This window comes from Phalacrocorax aristotelis, chromosome 10 (genome assembly GCF_949628215.1).
Source record: "Phalacrocorax aristotelis chromosome 10, bGulAri2.1, whole genome shotgun sequence".
NCBI lineage: Eukaryota > Metazoa > Chordata > Aves > Suliformes > Phalacrocoracidae > Phalacrocorax > Phalacrocorax aristotelis.
In genome coordinates this window covers 14,285,397-14,308,432 of record NC_134285.1, presented here as the reverse complement: position 1 = coordinate 14,308,432, position 23,036 = coordinate 14,285,397, and the positions used below count along the sequence as shown (strand labels likewise).

General features: G+C 40.2%; 1 long non-coding RNA gene across 1 annotated transcript in view; it reads left to right on the top strand.

Moving 5' to 3' along the window:
- The window catches only part of LOC142062655 (uncharacterized), a 169,129-nt gene that overhangs the window by 132,449 nt on the left and 13,644 nt on the right, over positions 1-23,036 (top strand). Inside the window, exon 3 of the long non-coding RNA XR_012662530.1 lies at positions 5,518-5,687. This is a non-coding gene — a long non-coding RNA (uncharacterized LOC142062655). The remainder of the gene's footprint in view (positions 1-5,517; positions 5,688-23,036) is intronic.

Below are 23,036 nucleotides of genomic sequence, written 5' to 3'. Positions count from 1 at the left end.
GTACCTTCTCTTTGCTTCTACAGTGTCTTCCATGACACTGATTCCCTTGGTCTGGAGGAAAGCAGCAATTTCTGCTTCTCGCTTCATCAGCTGTCTAACCAGGCAAGATTTTAAACCCCAAAACACTGTACTTGAAATTCTGGATCTGCTGAACACAATGCAGAACTGCCATAGCCTTCCCTGGACCCAAAATTTCATATTTTGAACCATAAATCTGGAGCTTCTGAATTGTTTGGGTTTTTTTTTTTCTTGTCGCTTTCTTGTAGCATTCATTTTTAATATAATAGCTCTAAAAAGCCTCCAATGAGACGCCATTCCATACTGGCATAAGCTGCACCATCTCTCAGTTTCAAAATAGGACCTACCCAGAACACCTTTCAGACAGGCACCAGAGACTGACAAGGAGTATTAGAAAAGTAACACTATTACTATTTTCAGGTTCCTGCTACTGAGTATCTTAGTGGCACACAATTCTCCAATGTCTTAACCTTTAAGCCAAAACTGCCTAAGTTTCATTTGAAATTATGAGTCAACTACTCTGCATACAGGGCATAGTCCCTTTGATATCAGTGGACTAACAATTAATTACTTTAGCTGAACATATAGGACCTATTTTTCTTCTAATTTTATGGTGAAACTGCTTGGGTACTGTCATTTATCCTGTCATTAGCAGGTGAGTGGAATAGTGGAGAAGAATGCTCTCCCTCATTGCCTTGGAGCAGAGAGCGCACATCAAAAGGAAGGCTGCCTGCAAAGCAGAACTTGCTCAAATGTACATACAGTGTTCTCATATCAAGCACTGGAAATAAAAGTAAGCACCTGGGTCCCCAAAGGAAACCTTATGACATCCCTTAAACTGCCACAGGAGGATGAGTGCACAAAACCAAATTCTGTTGGATGGCAAGAGGTTCTGTGAAGGCTTCTGCTGTTTGAAGCATCAGGTGTGAAAGTAGTACATGTTCACAGTGACCTACTAATCTTTCTCCGTGATGCAGAGAAGAAACACTCAAAAATGGTTCCTAAAGTAGGACTAAGTACCCAGGAGATTCCCGCATATGTTAAAAGCACTATTTAAAGTCTCACATTGCAGCATTATGATGTCTGACCATCTTTTTCTTTTCTTTCTTCTCTCACAAGTACTGATGGTCCCAGTCCTTTCTTTGTAACTAAGACCAGATGGAGTTTGTCTGCTCTTGCCTTGTCTACGTAGCCGGGATCTGGCAAGGCTAATTTAAACTGCTGAGAAAAAAATCAAAACCCCCAAGGTCTATTTAGCTCTTGGTTTCTTTTGCGTACTGGAGCTGCTGATGTCTTTTTGCTCTGAGGCCATAACCCTTCAGAAGCTATAACTTTGGTTGCTAAGCCTTTCCAAAAAGTGCCACAAAAAGACCACAAAAACACAAAACCAACCCCCCACCCAACTCACTTATCTGATGAACTTGTATATTGAACTATTTCATATTGTTCTGAGGGCAGAAATAGCAGGGCTGCTGTTTCATTACTAGTTACACTTGGCTAGTGTGCAGTTAGTGAAAGGCAGGCTATGTAGCCATTCTCCTTGTTTTATGGGTGGACATCTTGCATTTTGCTATGGAAGGTTCTGAATGCTTTCATCTTTATGTGGGTGGGTTGTTAATCTAAGGGCAGAGCTTGCATATCCTTATGTTTAGCATTAATGAAAAGAATTTACTAAAACCAGTTGTCCTGAAGTGTTTTTAAGTGTCACCCATTTTTCATCCTACCTCTTTTTGCTGTAGAATTTCTGAAATTCAGATTGCTTAAAGTACAAACAAAAAGAAGCCAAGTGTTTTAGTGCAGGGACCAGCATGCCTTGCAGATGGATTATAATAAGATGAGAGCTGTCTTTGTCAGAACTGAATCCATACTTTTCATGTACAACCTTTACAAATTGTGCCCATGTGGCAGAGTTTGAATTACTTTTTTTACAGCTTTAGAAAACAAATGCAAAAATCTTTCAAGTGCATTCAAAGTCATTACGGTACTTTGCTGAACTGAATCAATTGTCGTAACCTCTGTGGGTGTGTAAAATATGAAATTACTATCGCTCTCGTGGTCTTTCCGAGTTTGTAAATTAGAAGGAATTGATTATAGGTGCTTTTGGAAAGGACTCTGGTGTATTAAAAGTGTCTTGATGACAAACAACAATATATTATTTGTAAGATCTTGCTTGATGAAACTGTCTTGTCCACTAATGGCTGTTTGTCTTTGTTATTGTTCTGACTTGCCTTCTAACAAATTGATGTGTGGGCTGAGATTTATCATGTGATGACTTGAGGAAACAAGAGACTTTGCCTATTAAAATGGTTGTAATACTTGTTTTATTTGATAATTTAAGCTATTTTAAAGTTAGTTAATGTCAATATTTTCCAGTTTAGTCATTCTTTCCCCAAGAGCCAATTTTTATAAATAGTTGCTGTAAATTTATTTTAAAATGAAGAAAAGTATCTGGTTTTCTGACTACCTGTTTCACTGTTCACATATTTTATTCACTTTAGAGGTTCTATAAATTATGTTGTGGCATTTTTCCTTATGTATTAGAACTATTTCATGGCCTGCTGTTTTCTTTCCTCTTTTTTTGTTCTTGTTCTCTGAACTTTGGTCAATAGTAATGTGTGAACCTCAAAACACTTAGAGCTTCATCTTTGCTCAAATTAGTAACCAAATTCAGTTAAAAGCCTGTGACAGTGTAATCATTAGTATCAAAATAGCCTCTTCCAAAGTATTTGTCTCTGGTTTCAGAAAACAACAGATCAAAGGGGCATAAAAATATGTCATATTTTGAAAAATCTTGATGAACATACATATAGTTGAAAACCGTTCTTTTATTTCTACTTCGTAATGTTTTAATTTTTAATATTAAACTCCTTAGTACGCAGAACTTGTTCTGCTCAATTTTATTGGAACTGAATTGCTGTTTGTTCATTTTCCAATGCAGAAATGGCATCTCATGTTTTCATTTAGGCATGGTGTACATGAAAAAGAGGAAGATGACACATGAGAGAGTTGAAATAATGCATGTTGACATAATCAATCATTACAATTTGGTTTAAAGGTTGTGGTTTGATTTTGAATGGTTGGATGCTGATAATACTTAACTATGATGAGAGAGGGAATACACATGGGGAAGATCTATGTCTTTCTCTGAACACCCAGTACACGCCACTGGGTGCAGGTACATGCCATGGGCTGCAGGTACACTGATTTAACAGAAACATATTTTAGAAATAATTAGACAGTTAAATACATATTTTCCATGTTCTTCATTGTGATGCAGTAGGGCCTTATATGTAGCTGTGGGATTATGATTTACATCATGTAAAAGAAAATCTCAGAAACCCTGGAGCTACACATTATATTGTTGTTGTTTAATACATCCTGCAAATCACCACAGCAGAAGATACAACACTGTCAACAGGGAAGTGTTAAGTTGGACATAACGGGATTTTTCAGGGTTAGAATCAAGTTTTGTTGCTGGGAATCGGCCCTGTTGAAAATTCCCGGTGGTAACACCGATGGGTTATGATGTGAAAGGTTGAACAGCAATACTTGGAAGGGACAAAGAGAAAACTGCTCCGTGGTATATGGGAAGTTTAAGACATGTCAGGCTGTTAAAGATGACATTCCCATGTTTTTCATTGAAGTTTTTAGAGGTACATGTAATGGAAATAGATGAACAGAGGAGCATATTGTTCATCAGGTAGATTTTCTCTGTGTTGCATCAATTATGTGCGTGTATCAAATGACTGCATGCGTGTGGTATGAAAAAAGTCCCATTATGCTGCTATTCAGTACCCATCACATTTATTTTTTCACAGACTGAAAACTAGCCATTACAAACTGAAATGAGGGTTAAATAAGACAGGAATATCGCAGTCTTTAAAGAGTGCAGTGTATGCTTGAATTTGACAGGGAAGGGCTTAAAGACTGCTACAACAGCAACAAAGGCAGGAGTTCTTCAGAGACCTTTAATGCTTCCTTAACATTGTAAGCTGACTAGGCAGTGAAAATGGTGACAGGTGGAGCTTTTACAGCTCTACTAGTATTTTTGCCAAAATTTGGACAAGTTCTATTTCAAATGGCAGCTTGCATCCTTAGATGACAAATTATACCTGGTCAGCGCAAGAAAACAAGCAAGACAACTTTTTTTTTTTACCTCTGGGTTCTTTATGAAACTGAAATACTGCTTTCCTAGAGCTTGCTTAAAAAAAAAAAAAAACCACACAAAAAAAAAACTGCAGCAGTGATAAATGTTCAGGCCAGTAAGTCCAACTGACCAGTTCTGAGAGGTCATCCAGGTGTTCTTGTCAAGGAACAAATAGATGATGCTTCCCTGCATGATCCTTAGTTACTCCATGCAGAGCCTGACTGTAACATTTCAGCATGTAATAGCTGTCACTCCTTTCAAAACTGTAAGCCTGTGATGTCTTTATGTAGCTTCAGAAACAGTACAGCAGTTCACTGTGGCAAGCTTTATGGGTTTGACAATATATGCCTTTGCTCTCCTTTAAAACAAAAAGGGTATTGTTGAAGTCCCTGTGGCTTTATTACATACAAGTGGCAAGCTCTTTACTTTTTCAGTAATCCACATCTGTCAGCCACTGCTTACGAGATAGCCCAGGGGTTATCTGCCCTCTGTTATTGCTTTGATTCCTTTCATTTGTTTGCCCGCCCAATTTAATAACAAGCAGAGATCCAGTTTCTTGATGATTTTGTTGGCATAACACCAAGCTCATCGGCACTTAACTCCAAGGCGGTGCTGTGGTTGTAGCTCTACGTGTTGAAAGCTGCTATATTGGGTCAGCATCTTTGCCTAAGCATCTTGCTGTTTGGTTTATTGTTTTGTTCTTCCTCTGTTGCTCAATAGTTGTTGTGTAGCAGCCATGGGGGCTTACTTTATCATCTCGGAGAAGTGTTTCGTAAAGCAACAAAATTTCCTTTGAGTGTAATGAACCATTCTGTTATGTGAATTTTGGGGGTTTGTCTGTCTAAATGTTTTAAATATGAGGGGATACCACTGCTGTAGTTCCTTGTTGTCTACCAGCATGCAGGAAAGCTGTGATGCATAAATAACAGATGCAGAAGAGAACAGAGCAGAAAATTGCCAATTAAAGAACATTGTATAACAACTTCTCCATTTGGGTCACCAGCAGGGTTTGAACCCAGAACGTGCAGTGCTGCAAGCACCAGGAGGCTGTTAGCCCTTTCTGCAGCAGCCCTGGGAGAGAGATGCACTATAAAATCCATTCTCACTTGTACTGCTTTCCTACTGGAGATGAGGAAGGAGGAGCTTCTCACTTAAGTAATGCCATGCAATAAAAGTCTGTCCAGTTTGTTTTCTAGTGCAGTCAAGGCAAAAGATCTCTCCAGAAAACCACCTCCTGCAATTTAGCAGGGATCTTTTTTTCCTTCCACAGGTGCAACCATAGTAACTAATTTTTTGAAAGTGTTGTTGTATATTGTGTTGATGATGTGTAAATGTTTCCCACCTTCCTCCAGGTGCCGTTGCTCACCTTCATGAATGTTTTCAGCTTGGCTGATATGTACCTCCTCCTTTCTTGCTGCACTGAAGAACAAACATCACCAGGCTGCCTAATAATGAGCAGCTGCTTCCCTGAGACTACAGATGAAGAAGGCAGTGTGAAAAGTATTGCCCTTCCTCCCACATGGTACAGTCAAGTCTCTAATGCTTTACAGAGATTGTTGTCTTACAGAGGGAGATTTGCTCTGGTCATTGGAGCTGGGGATTTCTCTGATTCCAGGAAAGATTATCTGAACACTGGCACTGCTATAACTTCTGGTAATATTTATAGACAAAAACTAAGTCACCCAACAGTTTCTTTCCAAGAAGAGAAGCAGTCATGCGTATTGCAAAACAAATACACTTCAAACTGCCTGTTTCTTGTTTGGGCAGTCTGCCAGGAAGTAGCTTGTGAGCTTTGCTACCCATGCTTCCCGCAGCCATGTTTCATAGGCAGGCGCATCCTATCAGATAATCCTCAAATCATCTCATCTCCTCATGACAGAATTGCCCCTGAGTGCCTGAGCAGCTCTCAGTGTGTGGCATAGCTTGCTATGCTAAGTGTGGGGGTGATGCTTTCATCAGGTAAAGAGGAGGTTTTCTGACACATCAGTGGGGGCGGGTTCCGACAAATCCCAGTGTCAGGTTGAATACGAGGATAACTTGGCACTTGTACACCAGCAGAGGTGTTAGCCTTCATTGTCAGCTTTCAGAGTGATTTACAAAATAATTTTAAAAATTCATGAACCTTCTTTATAAAGCATTGTTGTGAAGTTTAATATTTTATTACATAAGGCAACCATCATTCATTTCTAGGAAAGAGTATGTGACTGCAGTTTTGAAAGGCCAGGATCCTGGAATGGTTGGTATTGGATGAAAAGAGTTCTTGCACTGTATTTGGTGACTAATCACTTTCATATGTGGGCCTTCCCACGTACAAAAGGACTACTGCTGTTTGGTCTGGTTTTTCAGATTTCATTCCTATGTGCATACCCTGGCTGTGACATTTTTCTTTTTTTATTTTTTTTTTTTAAATTGCGTATCCATTCACATAAATAAAAAGCTGGTCCAGTTGGAAAAGTAAGTTTTCTAGGTAACCTGTTTGAAAATCAGGTACAAATTTTTCACATGGTTCATTGTGACTACAGCTGCCCACCCAGAGCAGAGCAGGACAATGTGGCCCCCACCAAGCTTTGCAGGTGAGTTCTTCCCAGTCAAGAATAAGTAAACAGAGCGTAACAAAAAAGCAATTAGTTCTTTATTTGAGGCAGTGAAGCCCTGTAAAATGATATTGCCCTTGCAGGTAATAGGCCATAAGCTTTGTCCTGAGGTTGCAAGGCCTCAGAACAGAGGCATGTCAGGTCTGCCTTGTCTGAACTCTTCTTGATCTGCCTTTGTTTTACTTGGTTTAGCTGTGGTGACAATTCCTCTAATTAATCAGGCGTCTATCTCTGTTTTACTTTTGTTTACCTGTGATGGAGAGCTGCACTTTTATATAGATAGCAGTAACAAGCAGATGTTCTAGGTAGAACGGGATATTTATGACTGCAGCACAATCATGCAGTGTAGAGGAATATAGGTTCGGTATGACAGCAGGGACACTGAGAAGGAGGTGCAGGATGCAGCAGGGAGGGTCACAGACAGGGGAGGATAAGAGATGGGCACAGGTTTGGGGTTGGAGATATAACAACTGTAAACAATTCACTAGTGGACAGTTAAAAAAAATGCAAAAAGGCGTGCTTCCTCTTTACCCATAAACAAGAATTTGGCTGTAACATACTCTCTGTTGCTGTGTAATATTACAATAAGAAATAAAATACTTCTATGCCGTGGTAAGAAGGGATTGGTATACTATGCAACCATGGTCATGCAACTAAAATCCAAAGCACCAAGGATAATTGAAAAATGACTGCCACATCTCTATGAGTCACATAAATCCACACAGCTGCACTGAATCAAACGTTCTGGTCAACTAGAGCATGAGCACGACCCACTAACCATGCTTAATCATGATAAGGGCCATAGGCTGGGTTTTATTACTTTGTCTTTTACTAAAAAAGTAACCTTTCCCTCACAATTTATTAGTTTAAAAACTGGTATTGACCTAAATTTGAGATAATATTGGTAGAATATAACTCTCTGTCTCTGTGATTAGTTACAGTGTAAACATCTCCAAGTTCTCGTTTTTCAGCATGTGAGAGTCTTATGCTTCAGGCTCTGTCTCAGCCACCCTCACCCCTCTGCAGCCCATCTGCTGGGAGCCCCCACCCTGGGGCAGCCCCCCAGGCTCTGCCACCCCACACTGATATAGGCCAGTAAAGCATTCATTGGACAGGATTCCCTGTCCCTCCCAGCTCAGGGGATGGGGCGTTCTGTTGTCTTAGTGCTCTGAACACATTAAGCATGTTAAGCATTGGAGAATGGGATCTTGGTCAGGATTCAGGGAGCGGCACTGGATGCATCCTCTGAGTTTTACCATTCTTGCAGGCAAGGTGCTATTTTCAAGAGGGTCTGTACCTACGTGTCTTTGTATGCAGGGGAAGGGTTTGTTTTATGAGCTTTTGTTAACTATTTCAAGAGAGGTTCAGGTGGTGGCACAGTAATATTTGACAACAATTAGAGTCTTCACTTAGGTCTTTCAGTAATTGAGAACTACTAAATGTCCCTTCTAGGGGTTTTCTGTGATTTCTGACCTTAGCAGTACTTGAGCTTGAACAACTGACCAGAAGAGGAGAGGTGCTTCTTCCCATGGCATAAGCAGTCTGACAGCGCTTTGAGGTACTAAGTATTAATGTTTCATGCTTGAGAGACCCTGGTCTACTTGGTCCCTGCTTCCTGCCGTGAGGGAGGGATATGGTCTGATATTGTGGTGAGCAGCAGAAGCATGTCCTTGAAGTGCTCTGATACTAACATTGGTCATAGGAGTTGACAGGTGCTGGCAGGTACACTGCCTTTTGTAATACTGAACTAGATCGTGTGGTTATGGTTAGGTAACAGAAAGCATTCCTGTTTTTTAACATGTTTTATATCCCACTGACTTCAGCTGCTAGCCATTGGCCCAGGCTCTCTCAATCTGATGATAACAGCAAGCCCATTGAAACATGGGGAGTGAAGGATACCCGTTTAAATTTTGCTCTAAAAGGGACAAGGACCACTGACAGACAGTTATCACATCGTAACTGTGAAGGGCAGGAGGTTAGCCATAAGCTGTGACTACTCTACAAGCAGCAAATGTCCCATCAGGTGGGTAAAACAAGCAGAGAGAAAAGGATCACCCTTAGTTACAGTTTCAGCAGTAATGACACTTTCATTAGAAAAGACCACAAAATAGTTCCACTGAATGTGAAGGAGTGTAGCCAAAGCAGGAGCCTGTAGCACCTATAAAGTATAAGCATATAAACCAATATATTATTAACCTGGACATAAGCATGCTAAAATAGTGTATCTGATGACGGTGTGTATGTATGCCCTGATGTTATAACGCCACTAATAGGGTAAGAAGCAAGCGTACAAATCTAAGGCAGAAATATCGAAATAATGTGTAACAGCAAAGCGGTCAATGGGGAATTGTGTACTTGCACAAACAGGGATACAGGAAAATGTGTGCCTAGTAAATTCTGCAAGAAAAAAGGGTATAGGGCAAGTAGGAAAGACGTATGGTAAAACAAAAAGAAACATATATGTTTCTTTACATATTTGCACGTGAGTTTGTGTATATGCACCACACTGAACAAGCAAGAAAGATGTCTGGCGAAACCAGAACAAGTCCTGGTCCCCAAAAAAAAAAACAGAGTCAGAAGCAGATGGGAGCTCCTTTTAGAGAGGTGGGTTATGAGCAGAACAACAGGAATGGTAAGCAAAAGAAAGATAGGAAAGAGCTCATAAGCTGGGCTACCCTGAATCAGTGCCAGCTACCTGCACCAACCTCATGGTTGCTGTATACTCACAGCTGATTTAGAATAAGATTCTTAAGGGCTAAGTGATTTGTATATGTAAAGCTAATTTTATTCATGAAGACTAATAATTAACCACTGGGAATCTGTATTGTTAGTGAATATTAATCTAATGTTGTTCTAAAATTTGAAACTGGCATGATCTATCAGTCTTTCAAACACACCCATCACATTGATCTCTTAATTGCCTGATAAGTACATGCAAACATATAATATATGTGTGTGTGTTCAGTTGCAAGAAGGGACAGAGAGAGAAATCCAGGACATGAGTTGCTCTAGCCTTGAAAGCCAGGTCAGAGACTCTGGGATATGGCCCATGGCAAGTTCTGTTACACAGCTAAGATAGGCAGACAGAAAAGATGCACTGCCTTAAGTGCTAACCATAGCCAGCAGCAGGGGCAGCCAAAAATCCTTGTAGTTTCTGATTCTAAATCAAAGATTTCTTTCCATTCCTCTATTTTGCCACCAGCTGATCAGCCCCTATCCATTTTTGCTACTAGTGCTGTGATGAATGCCGCTCTATTGTAAGAAGTGCACATCCCCTACCGAGGTCCATGGAATTGATAGCTTCTGCCTCATTAGAGACCATATCAAAGGTCAACTTCTGTAATGGAATGAGCTTCAGCCTTCATGCCACTGATTTGTAAGTGGAGAAAGAGAGGATCGTTGGTGCCACAGGCACAAATTATGCAGAACTGCATTTTCAAATAGCAGTGCCCTTCCCTTCATGGAGTTTCGTACACCACAGTATAACATATAATACATATATACTTTTTTGAGAGTGTACATTATATTTCAAAAGCATTTAACATACCTCTTCAATCCATTACTCTTCCTCCACTTGTTTCTGATTAATTTTTCTATCCCAGCACAGATTCTGAAATACTGAGCAGCTGCAGAGATCTTTCAGATAACAGCAATATTCAACATGCCTTAGAAATGTTCTTATATTTAGCATTTCTCTCCAAAATTGCTCTCATCCTAGGCACGTATGAATTTTTATATCCATAAGAATTGTGTATTTTTGTTACCTTTGGAAGTACCAGCCAGGGAACAGAAGTGTACTGCTGTTTGAATTGGGAATTACCCACCTCAACAACACTTCTCTCCCAGCAGATTCAGCACACACTTATTTTTGGGACACCTTTAGATTACCTTGTGCTGCCTAATCCCATGCAGGGTAACCTCAGTCTCAGATACGCTTGCTCAGCACAAACTTTGTTTTCAATCAAGATGTATGTGTTTATTCAAAAAGGTACAATGTTCATCCCAGCATGGGTGGATTTTTTTTTAAAGTCTCAAGAGATAAGTTAAGCTTGTTTGTATTTCTAGCAAAAGGCATAGCTATTGCTGACGGACCAAGGTAGTAACACCTGTGCACGTGCACCTATACCCATGAGCTGGTAGATGACTGGAGAGCAGTGGGCCTCTTTAATATGTACAGATGCCCTGCCTATTGCCCCATTGCCATGATCGCATGGGCCACAAAAATATTGTGGCATTTCTAGGCACTGCACTTAGTAATATACACAGGACTCTTCCGCTCTGTAACCACGTATCTCCAGCGGGAGTGAATGGGTCCCTCATGTGACATCTCCCTGCATTTGCCTTCAGAAATTGCTGGTGAACTATTTTGCAACTATAGAGAGGATTGCTGCTCTTTACTCAGTCACTTATTACATGAGGCTGTGGTACTGTTTGAATCACAAATTGCATGCTAATGGCCTAATTCATAAACCATTGACATTTTTTATGAGTCCTTAACATTCAAAAATGAAGAATTTGTGCTCAAAAAAGAATTTGCATTGCAAAATTCAATAATTTAGTTTCTCATATTCATTAATGCCTAAGCTCACACCACATAACTTATCCCACTCTAACTACACTTCCCAGCAAACTGATAAAAACAGGATACACAGTAGTTCACATAAAGTGCTTCTATTTGCAACTAACTCTTTACTTGCACTGATTGATTATATTTGTAGAGAGGAAAAATTCAGCTATGCGGCAAGTGTGATGAATGCACTAAGCAATGGCTGCTTTGAAGCTGCTTTCTGCTCTAATCATGTTTTCCTCCAATGCCATTAACTACCATAAAATATGAGATCATAAAGGGTAACGATATCAGACAACAAAATCATCCTGCAGACTGCTCAGTCCCACTGTATTCGTGTTTCATTAATGAAAACTTGCTTTTCTTTTGACCTAATATCACTGGTTGTCAAAATCAGACAGGAAGACTAACAATAATATATAGCTCCTAAATCATCCACAGATTCCAAGTGCTGTATATCACTCCCTGTATATGCCTCAGGGAAACTGAGGCATATACAAAGCAAACAGACCAATAACTCTTGTAGGGTCAGCTAGACGTCCCTGACTGTGTGCAGTGCTCAACACAGATCCTGTTGGATGTGTACATGCAGGATGCTGTAAGGTAATTAGTGCTATCTAAACAAGTTTTGTAAGTGGTATTTTGAGTACGAAAAGCAGGATAACTATGGCACCCTAGGCCTCTGTCCTTTCAGGAGAGTGCACAAGGACATCTGGAGGGGCTGCCGTTTGCGGTTGGATAGTATTGCACCAGCACTCCCAGACAGTGTTTGTAAAAGGGAAGTAATCTGAGGTATCTCTGTATAAGGTGATGCTTGCATGGGGAATCCAATCTCCCATAAAGGATGGTTGGTTGCTGTGAAGGTGGAGATGGGAGCCGTTGTTGTGTCCTTGCAGAAGTGTCTTCTGCTGGTTTAGGCAAGACTCTCCAAACTACTCTCCCGCTAAATTATTATAACTCAGCTGGCCTGTGATCCTAGGGAACCATTCCAGCACGTTTATTTCATTACTATTGGTACATCTTAACTAAAGATAAAACATCTCTTAAATAGCTTAACTACATACAAATGACTTCCCACTTACCAATTCTGCTGCAACAGTTTCTATTAACTATTTACAAATGTCTTGGCGATGCACAGTTTGATCCCTTCTGTAGCAGAAAACACCAAGGGGAGTCTCTGGAGGGCAGGGCCAGATTCTCCACCCAGGACGTTAACTAACACATTTAGGCATTCAGACTGGGCTAAACACAGCAGGAGCTGCCTGGGGCAACTTCTGCAACTGTCCAAAATTCCCTCCCAGAAAGCTCCTATAGCAATCATTCAGAAATTTAATTGTGATGTTTCAGTCAATTCCCTCCTTTCCAGCTGGCCTGTCGTCTGAAGCCAGCCCCTTATCCCATCTGTGCAGAGACTGGCTGAGCTTTCCTGGGTCACCCAGAGAATCAGTGGTACTGGTACCCTGGGTGTGCACACCAGCACAGCCCTGGAACTCAGCTACACCACAACTAGAACAAAAGTTATTTCTACTTGTATACTTATAACTGACTTATAAGTTACGTCCCCTAGCTCTTGCTCTAATTGTTTCCTGTAATGTATTCAAAACTGGCTTCAGATATCCTTACACTGCACCATAGCACAAATTGTGTGCACACAGCTGCAAACTCAATTTTACTCGATTAAGGATTGTTTTCCCTTTGCAATGACATTTCAAATAATAAACTTTACACATATCTTGAGGGTTTTTCTGTTACATTTTTGTTCAGTTCAAGTGAAGGGAAAATGATCATTGACAGGATAATTCACCAGCATCCATTCTATCCCAGTATGGGGACTGATCATACTTGCATTTAAAGCCTTCTCCATAACACAGTAGTGAAAGGGATGCTTATTCTAGACCAGTGAGTGCTTTCCAGTGTCATTAACTTGTAGTGAAATTTATGCAGGCCCTTTGTTGGGTTGGCCCTGAAATTTTAGCCACAACATGGGAAGTGTAACATCAGGAATCACATAGGCATGCCTTTGCTGTACGGTCTGCAGGATCCTGGTCTTCTCCTATACTGTTTCTTTCTTATTTTCAGTCAGCTCTTAATGATTCTTTGGAGTATTGGTGGCTTTCAAACTCCAGTAGCTGAAGTTGCTGACAGTTAATAAAGAAGCAGCTGCAGTATATTTGCAGAACTTCCTGTCTGGAGTTGGTTGCTAAACAGACCTGAAGCGCAGTTCATAATTACATGATGTCAAAGGCTTTGGGAACTGCTGAACCATGGATACTTCAATTTTAAAGGTCAGATGAAATGCTGATTTACTATAAAACAAATCAATACCAAAAAAAAAAAGTAGAAGAAGAAAGGTTGAAAAAATTGAGCTTCCACATTGCCAGTAGAAAACGCATGGACACATAGATTTAAGACTGGCAGATAATGTATGTGTGCAATAAATGGCCATCACTTCTTCCCTTCTCTGCCAGAGCTGGAGCAGCATGAAACCTACAGGACGCCCATTCCCACACGGCACTCAATGTTTGCAGGAGGCCTGAGTTGGTACCTAATGGTCAAAGGGACCAAGGGAAAAGCTGCCTTTGCAATTCTCTGTGTGAGGCATATCACAATGTAGCAGGTTTGGGCTTTCTCATATCTCCAGGGAAGCTCTTTTGTTTGTTGCTTTTCCACCATGTGAGAAAAATGCTAATGACACGTGTACAGATTTTTCAGTGATGCCTAGACAAGTTTCCAAATCCTTAATCTGTTCCAGACATATCTTTTTCAAAATATCCTGGAAAACTAGAGAAAGCAGCCTGGAGGGTTGGCAGTTCAGGCCTTGGTGGGCTTTGGTCATCTTGGGGCGTTGCTCCCGTTAGCTGTTACACACCAGAAGCAGTAGGCTGGTTTACTCCTGCAGTGGAAAAGATGGGCAGACACAGGAATGGCCGGCAATCTCGCACTGTCGTACCCTCTGGGCTTCCAGCTCCTGCTCAATGCTGCCATTTTCCCCATCCCTGAAAAGTGCTGTCTTACTGGGACTCTTTTCAGGTTTGGGGAGAATTTAGAGTCTGTATTGAATTTTGATTACATTTAAGATTCTGTAGTGTTGCTTATGGAGCAAAAGATAACTTTAGACCCCTGTTGTGCACCCTTAATATTTAATGCACAGGCTTTTGTAATTTCCTCATCTTGCAATAGGACCTGTCCATGTACAGAAAGAAGCTGAAATCTCCATAACAACATGATGTGCTCAGGTCTATCTGGGATGCTATGAACTTTAGCACCTAAATAGAGTGTAGTTGCAAAACTGTGCCTCTAGGTCCAAACCCAGCTAGCCTAGTGTGTTGTGGTTGCCTGCAATAGTCAGAGACTAGACGAAAACCGTCCCCTGTCCAACCTCTCATATTGCTATTTTTGATGCTGTAATACGCAGCTATGCCCGTCTCACATTTCAGAATTGACATTAAAGCAAACATGCAAGCCTGGCTCCAGTGAAGCCCAAAAGATTGTAATTATTTTAATTATGTAATTTTGGCAGCAATAAGGAGGGGGAGGGGACTGCTTGCTGGATTTTCAGCCATTTGAGTGGGCTTGGGTGAGTCACATTTTCCTGCTTTTCTCTCTAGCTATAAGCTCTTGAAAAAATTCACTGAGAAATGACAACTGATTTCTAAGTGTTCATTCAACGTGCTATTTAAAATAGTTTGTTTTGTTGAAATTGTAGTTTTTTTAAGGTAAGCAAATCAATAAGACTGTTTCAGTTCCAAAAATGACATCTTCCTAAGTAGAATTGGCCAGATCTCAAATGTCACCAGTTTAACAATACAGTCCTAAAAGGTAATCATTCTGATTTTGAGCAATACTTTGCAAGTCATCTCTGAGGGCCCAATAATTGGGTGACATAAATGAACATACCTCAGTAGTGTTTTTCTGACAAATATATGAACTTTAATTTTTCATAGGCACATTTCAACATGCCCTCATCCATGTTAGAAGCTGTAATTATGAGTCTGCCCTTAAAAATGAATAAGTCTTCCTATCATGTCTACACAGCAGATGGAGTGGCAGAACAGAGCTGCCTTGTGGATTGTTAAACCAAACTGTTGCTAAAAAAAAAAAAACACTGAAGACCAAGATCAGTAATCATTTCAGAAAAACAGGTTCCTGTGCCCCTTCAACATATTTATGTGTTACCTCCAAAGCAAAGACTGGCAAACATATGTATTTGTATGAAATGCCAAAGCAGCATGAGCTTAATGTTGCAACTGCTTCTAAGTGAAGACTGCATTTGTAATTTAAAGTTGTTTCAAACTAGTGAAGGGAACTAGGGAGTTGTTTGGGGCGATAGAATACAGAATATCATTACAAGCACATGAAGATCATATTTTGCTTGAACTAATTCCTCCTGCTATTTTAATATCAAACATAACCCGTGCCAGCTTTACATCTCAAATATATTTGGTATTTCAAAAAATAATTAATAGTGTCAGTTTTATTAATGTGTTAAAATATGAATTAAAAACATGACAAATCAACGGGAAACAGCAGTCTGTTTTAATGAATATTTCATACTGTACATCAATAAATCATAGATCAAAGGGAATGAAGCACATTCTGCAATATTTCTTTTCTGTCAATGTGGAGTTAGTAGAAGTTTTACAAGTTGTTTTGGCACTTAGTTGCACATTTGAATTAACATTTGAGGAAGGAAATAAAAAAAGTTATGCCTTTGAATCCCAGAAGACTCTGGTGTTCAACATTAATTGTTCTGTTTTCTCTCTTTATTATTTCATTGCTTTAAAAATCTTTGGCTGACCATATAATTGCAGGTCTGTGTTGTGCGTGCAGGTAGCTTGCTGTTCTGCCTTCCCAAGCCAGGCTATTCCCAAGCTTCTCAAGTGGGCACTGGGAGAAGGTGAAAATGTTCCTTAACAAAGCATCTTGACCTCGTGTCCAGCTATATGACTGATTTGCTGCATATGACTTTGAATGACTTGTGCATATCTGCTTCTGATGTCTCTTTTCCCAGAGTACAGGTGGATTTGAATTTAAGGGCTCAAACATCAACCTCTGTCTTTGTGGATTGTGTGTGTGTGTGTGTATGTTTAGCTGTTACAGATCCTTTAATGATGTACGTTGTATAAACAGAAAACTTCATCTTCTTTTTTACAGCTGAAGCAGGAATCAGAACTGCATAGGAAGTAAAAGATTCAGCTACTCAGTACCTCTCCTAAGCTTTCAATTCAGTGGTTGATTAGAACCAGGGACAGTTGACTGGAGATGGGGATATGGCCAAGACAGTTTCTCTGGAGGAAGCTTCTCATCCAGAATCTCAGGTTTTCTCTAAGCATATAGTTAACTCTTTCTGGCTACGGAAATGACCTTCCAAACAGGAACCAAACTGACATCTGCAGCAATGTATGCCTGAGTTTGTATAAATAATGACTGCAGTGGACAAACTTGCCTTGTTTATCCTTCAAGACCTTAGGCTTGATCCAGTCCTGGTAATATCAGTGCAGACTCAGTTGTCTACATTTTTAAGCAAGAAATTCCTACTTGCCAAAGATGTAATCAGTGTATTAGAAGCAGCATCTAAATTTGCCTGAGCGGACAGATTCAATTCATGCATCATACTTGAAGTTTATGCTTCTATCCGTTTTAACCAATTAACCAATTACCTTCAACAAACATTGGATTGACTCCACCTGAGGTATTTGGTCAGTCTCTGATCCTCTGAATCAGTTCTTGGGCCCAAGGACAACTTATTATCAGAAACACATCATGGATGACAGTTCATAAGCAAGACATATTAAGTGCTGTAACAGACCTGGCATATAAGGGAACGCAGTAGGCTAGGGATCAGGTTTTTTACAATTTTTACAAATGTGTTCATGCCTTCCTATCTAGGAAGCTTTGGATCAATTAGCCATCAGCAGCACAGGAAATTTTCACCACTGAAGATTACTGTGTCTACTTCTGCAGTGACATCTTCTTCCAGAGTAGTCAACAAGCTTGTCTGTATGATACTTTCTAGCCAGGAGGATGGATATACAGCCATCCTCGGATATGAAACCTAGGAAGTGGCAATAAATTGCAAACAATTTGCTATTTAAACTAAAAAAAAAAAAAGGAAGAAAAAGACTGTTAAAAAACAGAGCTCTGGCCAAGTGTTCCTTGCAGCACCAAAGGGCACAGATCCTGATATCCCCCATTCTGCAGGCACCCACCTGCAGAGTCTTGTGTTGGTACCCATCATCCAGCACAGTTGGAAGTAGCAGTTTGCCTGGAATAAGCTCTTTTTTATTCCAGAAATACTATACCTGCAATTAGCCCTGCTAAGCATGCTTCCAAGATGACTGTCAGAAAAGGTGCTGTTAAGAGTATCCTGTTTTCTCAGGAAGTTTTGTTTAATTCTTCTTTCTAGGAAGTTGAGATACTTGTGCTTTTGTGGACCACGGTGTTTTGTTGTCAGTTTGGCTGACAAAGTGCCTTCATTTTCAGGGGTATATTTCCTTGTAAACCTCATGTTTCTAAGTAGGCACCGGGTAATCCAGCAGATACACTACATAACATGTTTAAAAATTTGACCAAACCCCATTCCTACAAAAAAAAAAAATTTCCCTGGTGTCTGTGGGATTTGGTTCAGGTTCAGACCAGGTGATAATTGGCTCATAGTCAGAGCTGAGAGAAATATTTGCAGCAAACAACTCTTTTCCAGTTTAACAAACTTTTGTTTTCATAAGCTGCCTGTGAGCAGGCCGTGAGTTTCACATATGGAATGTAGCTTTTAGACACAGAGAAAATATGATTTAGTTGTAGCCGATGTAAATCTTTCCAGGAAAGAGGCAGAGGTACAGACAAACAAGCCTGTGGCAGTGTTCCTGTTTATCTTCTTCACAAAGGTGTTGGTTGCTTATGCACAGGTTTATGACATTTCTTGCCTTGAAATTTTGTCTAGAACTCGATATACTGTTCATTCATACTGCTTTGCTTAGCCTAAAGCAATCAATAAACAGGATTAAGGCCTCCAAATTTATGAGATCATTAAAATTTTGCTTTTCTCACTGTAGTTGAGTATTCAGGGTTCAGTTTTGTCTTTTTTTCAGCAATGCTGAGAACTAGAAATCTGGGGGGGTCTTTCTCCTTTTTTAAATGTAAACTGGCTTCTCACACAACTAAATGAATCCAGTACTGAGACTTAACAATGACACATAAGAATAGAAATAATTGATCAGGCTGGTAAGCTCGTAGTTTTCTCATATGGAGTCAAATATTAGAACTGAGCCTCATTCTTGTTCATAGATTCGGTGGTAAAATCATATATAAACATGATTCAGTCTGAAAGACCCAAGGGTAAAGTTTGTCTCTTTGATCTACTACACCTCTCAATTAAAAGAAATGACTGGCCTTTCCAAAGAAGCCAGCTAGCTGCCTTCTGTGAAGTTCTCCATTTTTCATTTTCTTCTTTCTAGAAGAGGCAAGTATGATGTTTGCATAGTGCCATAGGATAAAAGGAGTACAGGCTAAAATTGCCCACTCCACTGCAGTTGATATGATCTTGCTTCATATCACTGACCCAAATAACAAAAAACCTGGTTTAACTCAGAGTGGCTTGGAGACTTGGTGCTATACACACACAAAACCCCAAACTGAGAATCACATGTGTAATTCTAGTCAGACTCCTTTATCAAGATCATATTTCTGGAGCAAGAACAAATGCATTTTTCTACACTGAATTATTTTAATCCATCACAAAAATGGAGTTTCCTAGAGAATCTGACAGAGGAAAATACTGCGCTTTTTTTGTTTTTGTTTTTATAGCAACACTGATGAAAATCCCCAAATATATTGGAAATCATCTTTGTAGTAGGGTAAAATTTGTAGTAAAGTAAGCCTGACAAATGACAATTAGACCTATGAACAGAGGAGTTTTGTATGGAGAAGAGTAGCAGAGGCTGACACCTTCAGTATTGCACCTGGGGACCTCTGATGCCAACTTCAACCATGTAGTGATGCCCCCCCGAACACCCTCATTAGCGAAGGAGCCAGGGGATGAGCTGCAGAGTGGACAGAAATAAGGTGTAAGCAAGCTTTAAACAAAGACAAAGTTAGATTATCAGTGTAGATCATGCAAAACTTAGTATGGTTTAGTGAATGTAAGCTGATTAGAGTGAATGACACTAACGCCTCCTCACATAATGACAATCTCCTTGTTAGTGGCTTATCAGGTATGGAAATGCAGAATTATTCTCCTGTGGCCTCCTGTGGTCTTGGAGGGAGAGGCTTTGCCCAGCAGGTTCAGACCACTCCTGTTTGAGTATCCTAATGCTCTGCATTACAGGTGGAGGTGAACAAACTCTGCTTCTCCCCAGTGTCACCCAGCAGCCACTGGCCCAGCTACCTTGTGCTACTTCCTCAAGCTCAGCTCAGCATCGCAATGATCTCAAAGCTTCTGACTTTCATCCCCAGAAACTGGGACCACAGCAAAGGTGGGAACAAATTTCCTACAATTCGTCAGGTAGATGTTCCTATGCAGCATATTTATCTGTGTGATACCATCAACCCTTTTTTTTTAATAGAAAGATAGAGGGGATTACACACATTCATCTAGTTAAAGATGCAAGGTTATTTACAGTAATTAGTTACCACTAATTTAGTAGCGAGACCAGGGATAGAGATGGAGACAGAAGTCATTAAGTGTATAACTGCTGAGTGATGTGATTTTGCTGTACTCCACTGATGTTCCACAAGGATGATAAATCCCCAGATCTCTGCAGTGGACAAAGAGCAGCTTAAGTCTAAAAATAATTATACTAATGCCAGAAAAATCTACAGGACACCTCTGAGGATGTAGGTAATGGGGGTCTGTCCTTTTTTCCTCCTCTCGGAGACCAGGTTACAGTACTGTGTTCTGCTCCATTGATTCCTCTGGGAGAGCCCCAGCTATGTTGTAACACTGAGTCCCTACGTAATCCCAGCTAGCAGGACAAAAAAAAAAAAACCAACCAGAAAGGGAAAAACCTATTGACCAGCAACACAGAAAAAGCAACCTCTGCCTCTGAAGGCAGAACTAGAACGCCAGAATGTGCAGAGATTAATCTGAAACTAATACCAATTGCTTCCCATCATGTTCAGTATATTTGACATAATTACCTTAATAACAGTCTAAAAGTGTTATATTGTTAAAGCTGCCAGATGGAAGACATGCTCTGCTGATAGCAAGCACATCAGACAATGATATTGAAGAGATTTCTGGAAAGTTTTAATTAATCTTTCTCTCTTTTTTCATATAATTGACATTACTTTGGGCTCATTTGTTCCATAGAACCCGAGCATTTGGCTCCTGGTTACAGGACTTTAATGGATAAAGGTTTCCCTGAAGAGAGATAATAAAAGAGGAGACTCTCAGCTCATATGAAAGCTACTGCAGGGTTACCTTAAAGAAAAGATGGTTTCCTCCACTATGTGAAGCAAAACTTCATATATCAACGTTGACATAAGATGGTGCTAAATGGGAGATTTCTTTCAAGCGTTTATATTCTCTGGCTGAGACCCATTATTTTATTGCACCAGTTGGAAACCACCACACTGCATGACACAACCATGTTTTTAATTAGTCTGAAAAGTTTTAATTGGGAAACAAAGGGAGATATCTTATAGATTATTATTGCAACCTTTAATTGCCTGACTCAAGAGACCATTAATTATCTTGATGGGGAGATGACACACCTTTTTGAACTAAGACACTCATATTTACAGCACCTTTTGCAGAATACAGTACCTGTTGACTTTCTTCCAGCCTTTCATTAAGGAACTGCTGTGATAGGAATTAACTACAGTAATTCCATTACAAAACCTGCTGTCCAGTGGAATTTTTCTGGAAGATTAGATTTCTGAAAGGGAAAAAGGCCATTTAAGCTAAGCATTTCCTCAAGGCCCAAAGTAAATAACCGATGAAGAAGGTCAGAATGAATTTAGAACTCTTAAAGGTCTGCTGTACACTTGCATGCAATGTACGAAAAATAAACAGTGCAGCTTTCCAGTACAGTGATTTTTATTGTTTTAAATGTTTCACACTTCAGTTTAGAGGGAGGTGAGAAACACAGAGGACAGAATCTGATCAAAATTATTTTACTTAGAGGAAGAGCAGCATTTTAAGCAGACATTTCAAGGTTGAAGTGATACTGGTAGCAGTTGCTGGGGATTAACACAAGAAGAAAACACTTGTTAAACCCATTGGGGCAGAAAGGCAGAGAGAAATCCAATGGCCCAGGGTTCAGTTCATGCCACAGCACATTTGCCATGCATAGGGAAGGTACAGAGCGCAGGGTCTGGGTATATATTCTATTATTAATTTAGCAGTGTACTGGTACCCAGTGTCTGTCTGCCATGGGTAGCATTCATTGCCTGCTTTCATCTGCTCTTTTACAACCGAGATGTTTTCAGGACTTGGTCATTTTTAGTAGGTCTAAAATTGAGTCTATATTGAGTAAACTTGTTGGGATACTTTTAACCTTACTTTGTATTGTCTTGCTGGAAATTTGGAAGATTACTTTAAACAGTGTTAATATAGTTGCTATTGGGCTTTTTCCTGCAGGTCAGCAGTGTCTACTCTATTCCTGTGAAAGGAAATTAAAATATTCCCTGGACTACCACAGGCTAACTAGATACTGAGTTTATTTCAAAAATATAGGCAGGCGACCTCTGGTTTTTTGGCCAGGAGCAGGTGGACAAGTGGTGGTTAGAGCTTTCATCCCATACAAACCTTCTTACCTACCAAGCTTCAGCTAATACAGCTCAGTGGGAGACAGTATTGTACTCCTGCTACTGGGGCTGGAGCAATGAGGAAGGAAAGGGTTATGTCTGAGTCATGGCAGCTCACAGGTGGTTCACAGGGAGTTGCTCAGAGATGGAGCTAACAACACAATTTAAGTTATTGCATCGTTCCTGTACACAACAAGAGGTAAAGCTAATTCAAGCAAGCTGAACATATGCTGTATCTCAACCAAAAATGTACATACACGTGTCCACACAAAAAAAACGTAGAAATGGATTCCCCTTTGTGTGTGCTCTGTCATACCGAACAATGAGTGGGGAAACGAAGTTTTAACATGTGCTTTCATTTGGGGAAATCTTTACATAACTACAGAAGTCATTGCTCTGCATCTGCAGTAGCTACAGTCATTGGAAGCAAAGAGGCTATCAGTGATGCTGGAATGTCGTCCTCAGCAGAGCTTTTGCAAATTAAGGGTCTGATGCTGCATACTGATTGAACGCTGCAAACTACTACTCCCTTCACTGTCCTTTATTTCTTCTTCTCTCAAGTTGCTGTCAGTAGTAATCCCTCTTCTAATGGACTGAGATGGGGAAAATCTCTCTTCAGGGTTTTTCTGGTTGTTTGTTTGCTTCTCAATTAATCTCAGTGTCATGGTTTAATCCCAGAGAGCAACTAAGCACCACACAGCCGCTCACTCGCTCCTCCCTGGTGGGACGGGGGAAAGACTGTGAAGAGTAAAAGTGAGAAAATTTGTGGGTGGAGATAAAGACAGCTTAATAGGTAAAGCAAAAGCCACATGCACAAGCAAAGCAAAACAAGGAATTCATTCACCACTTCCCATGGGCAGGCAGGTGTTCAGCCATCTCCAGGGAAGCAGGGCTCCATCGCCTGTAATAGTTACTTGGGAAGAAAAATGCCATCACTCCAAACGTCCCCCCCTTCCTTCTTCTT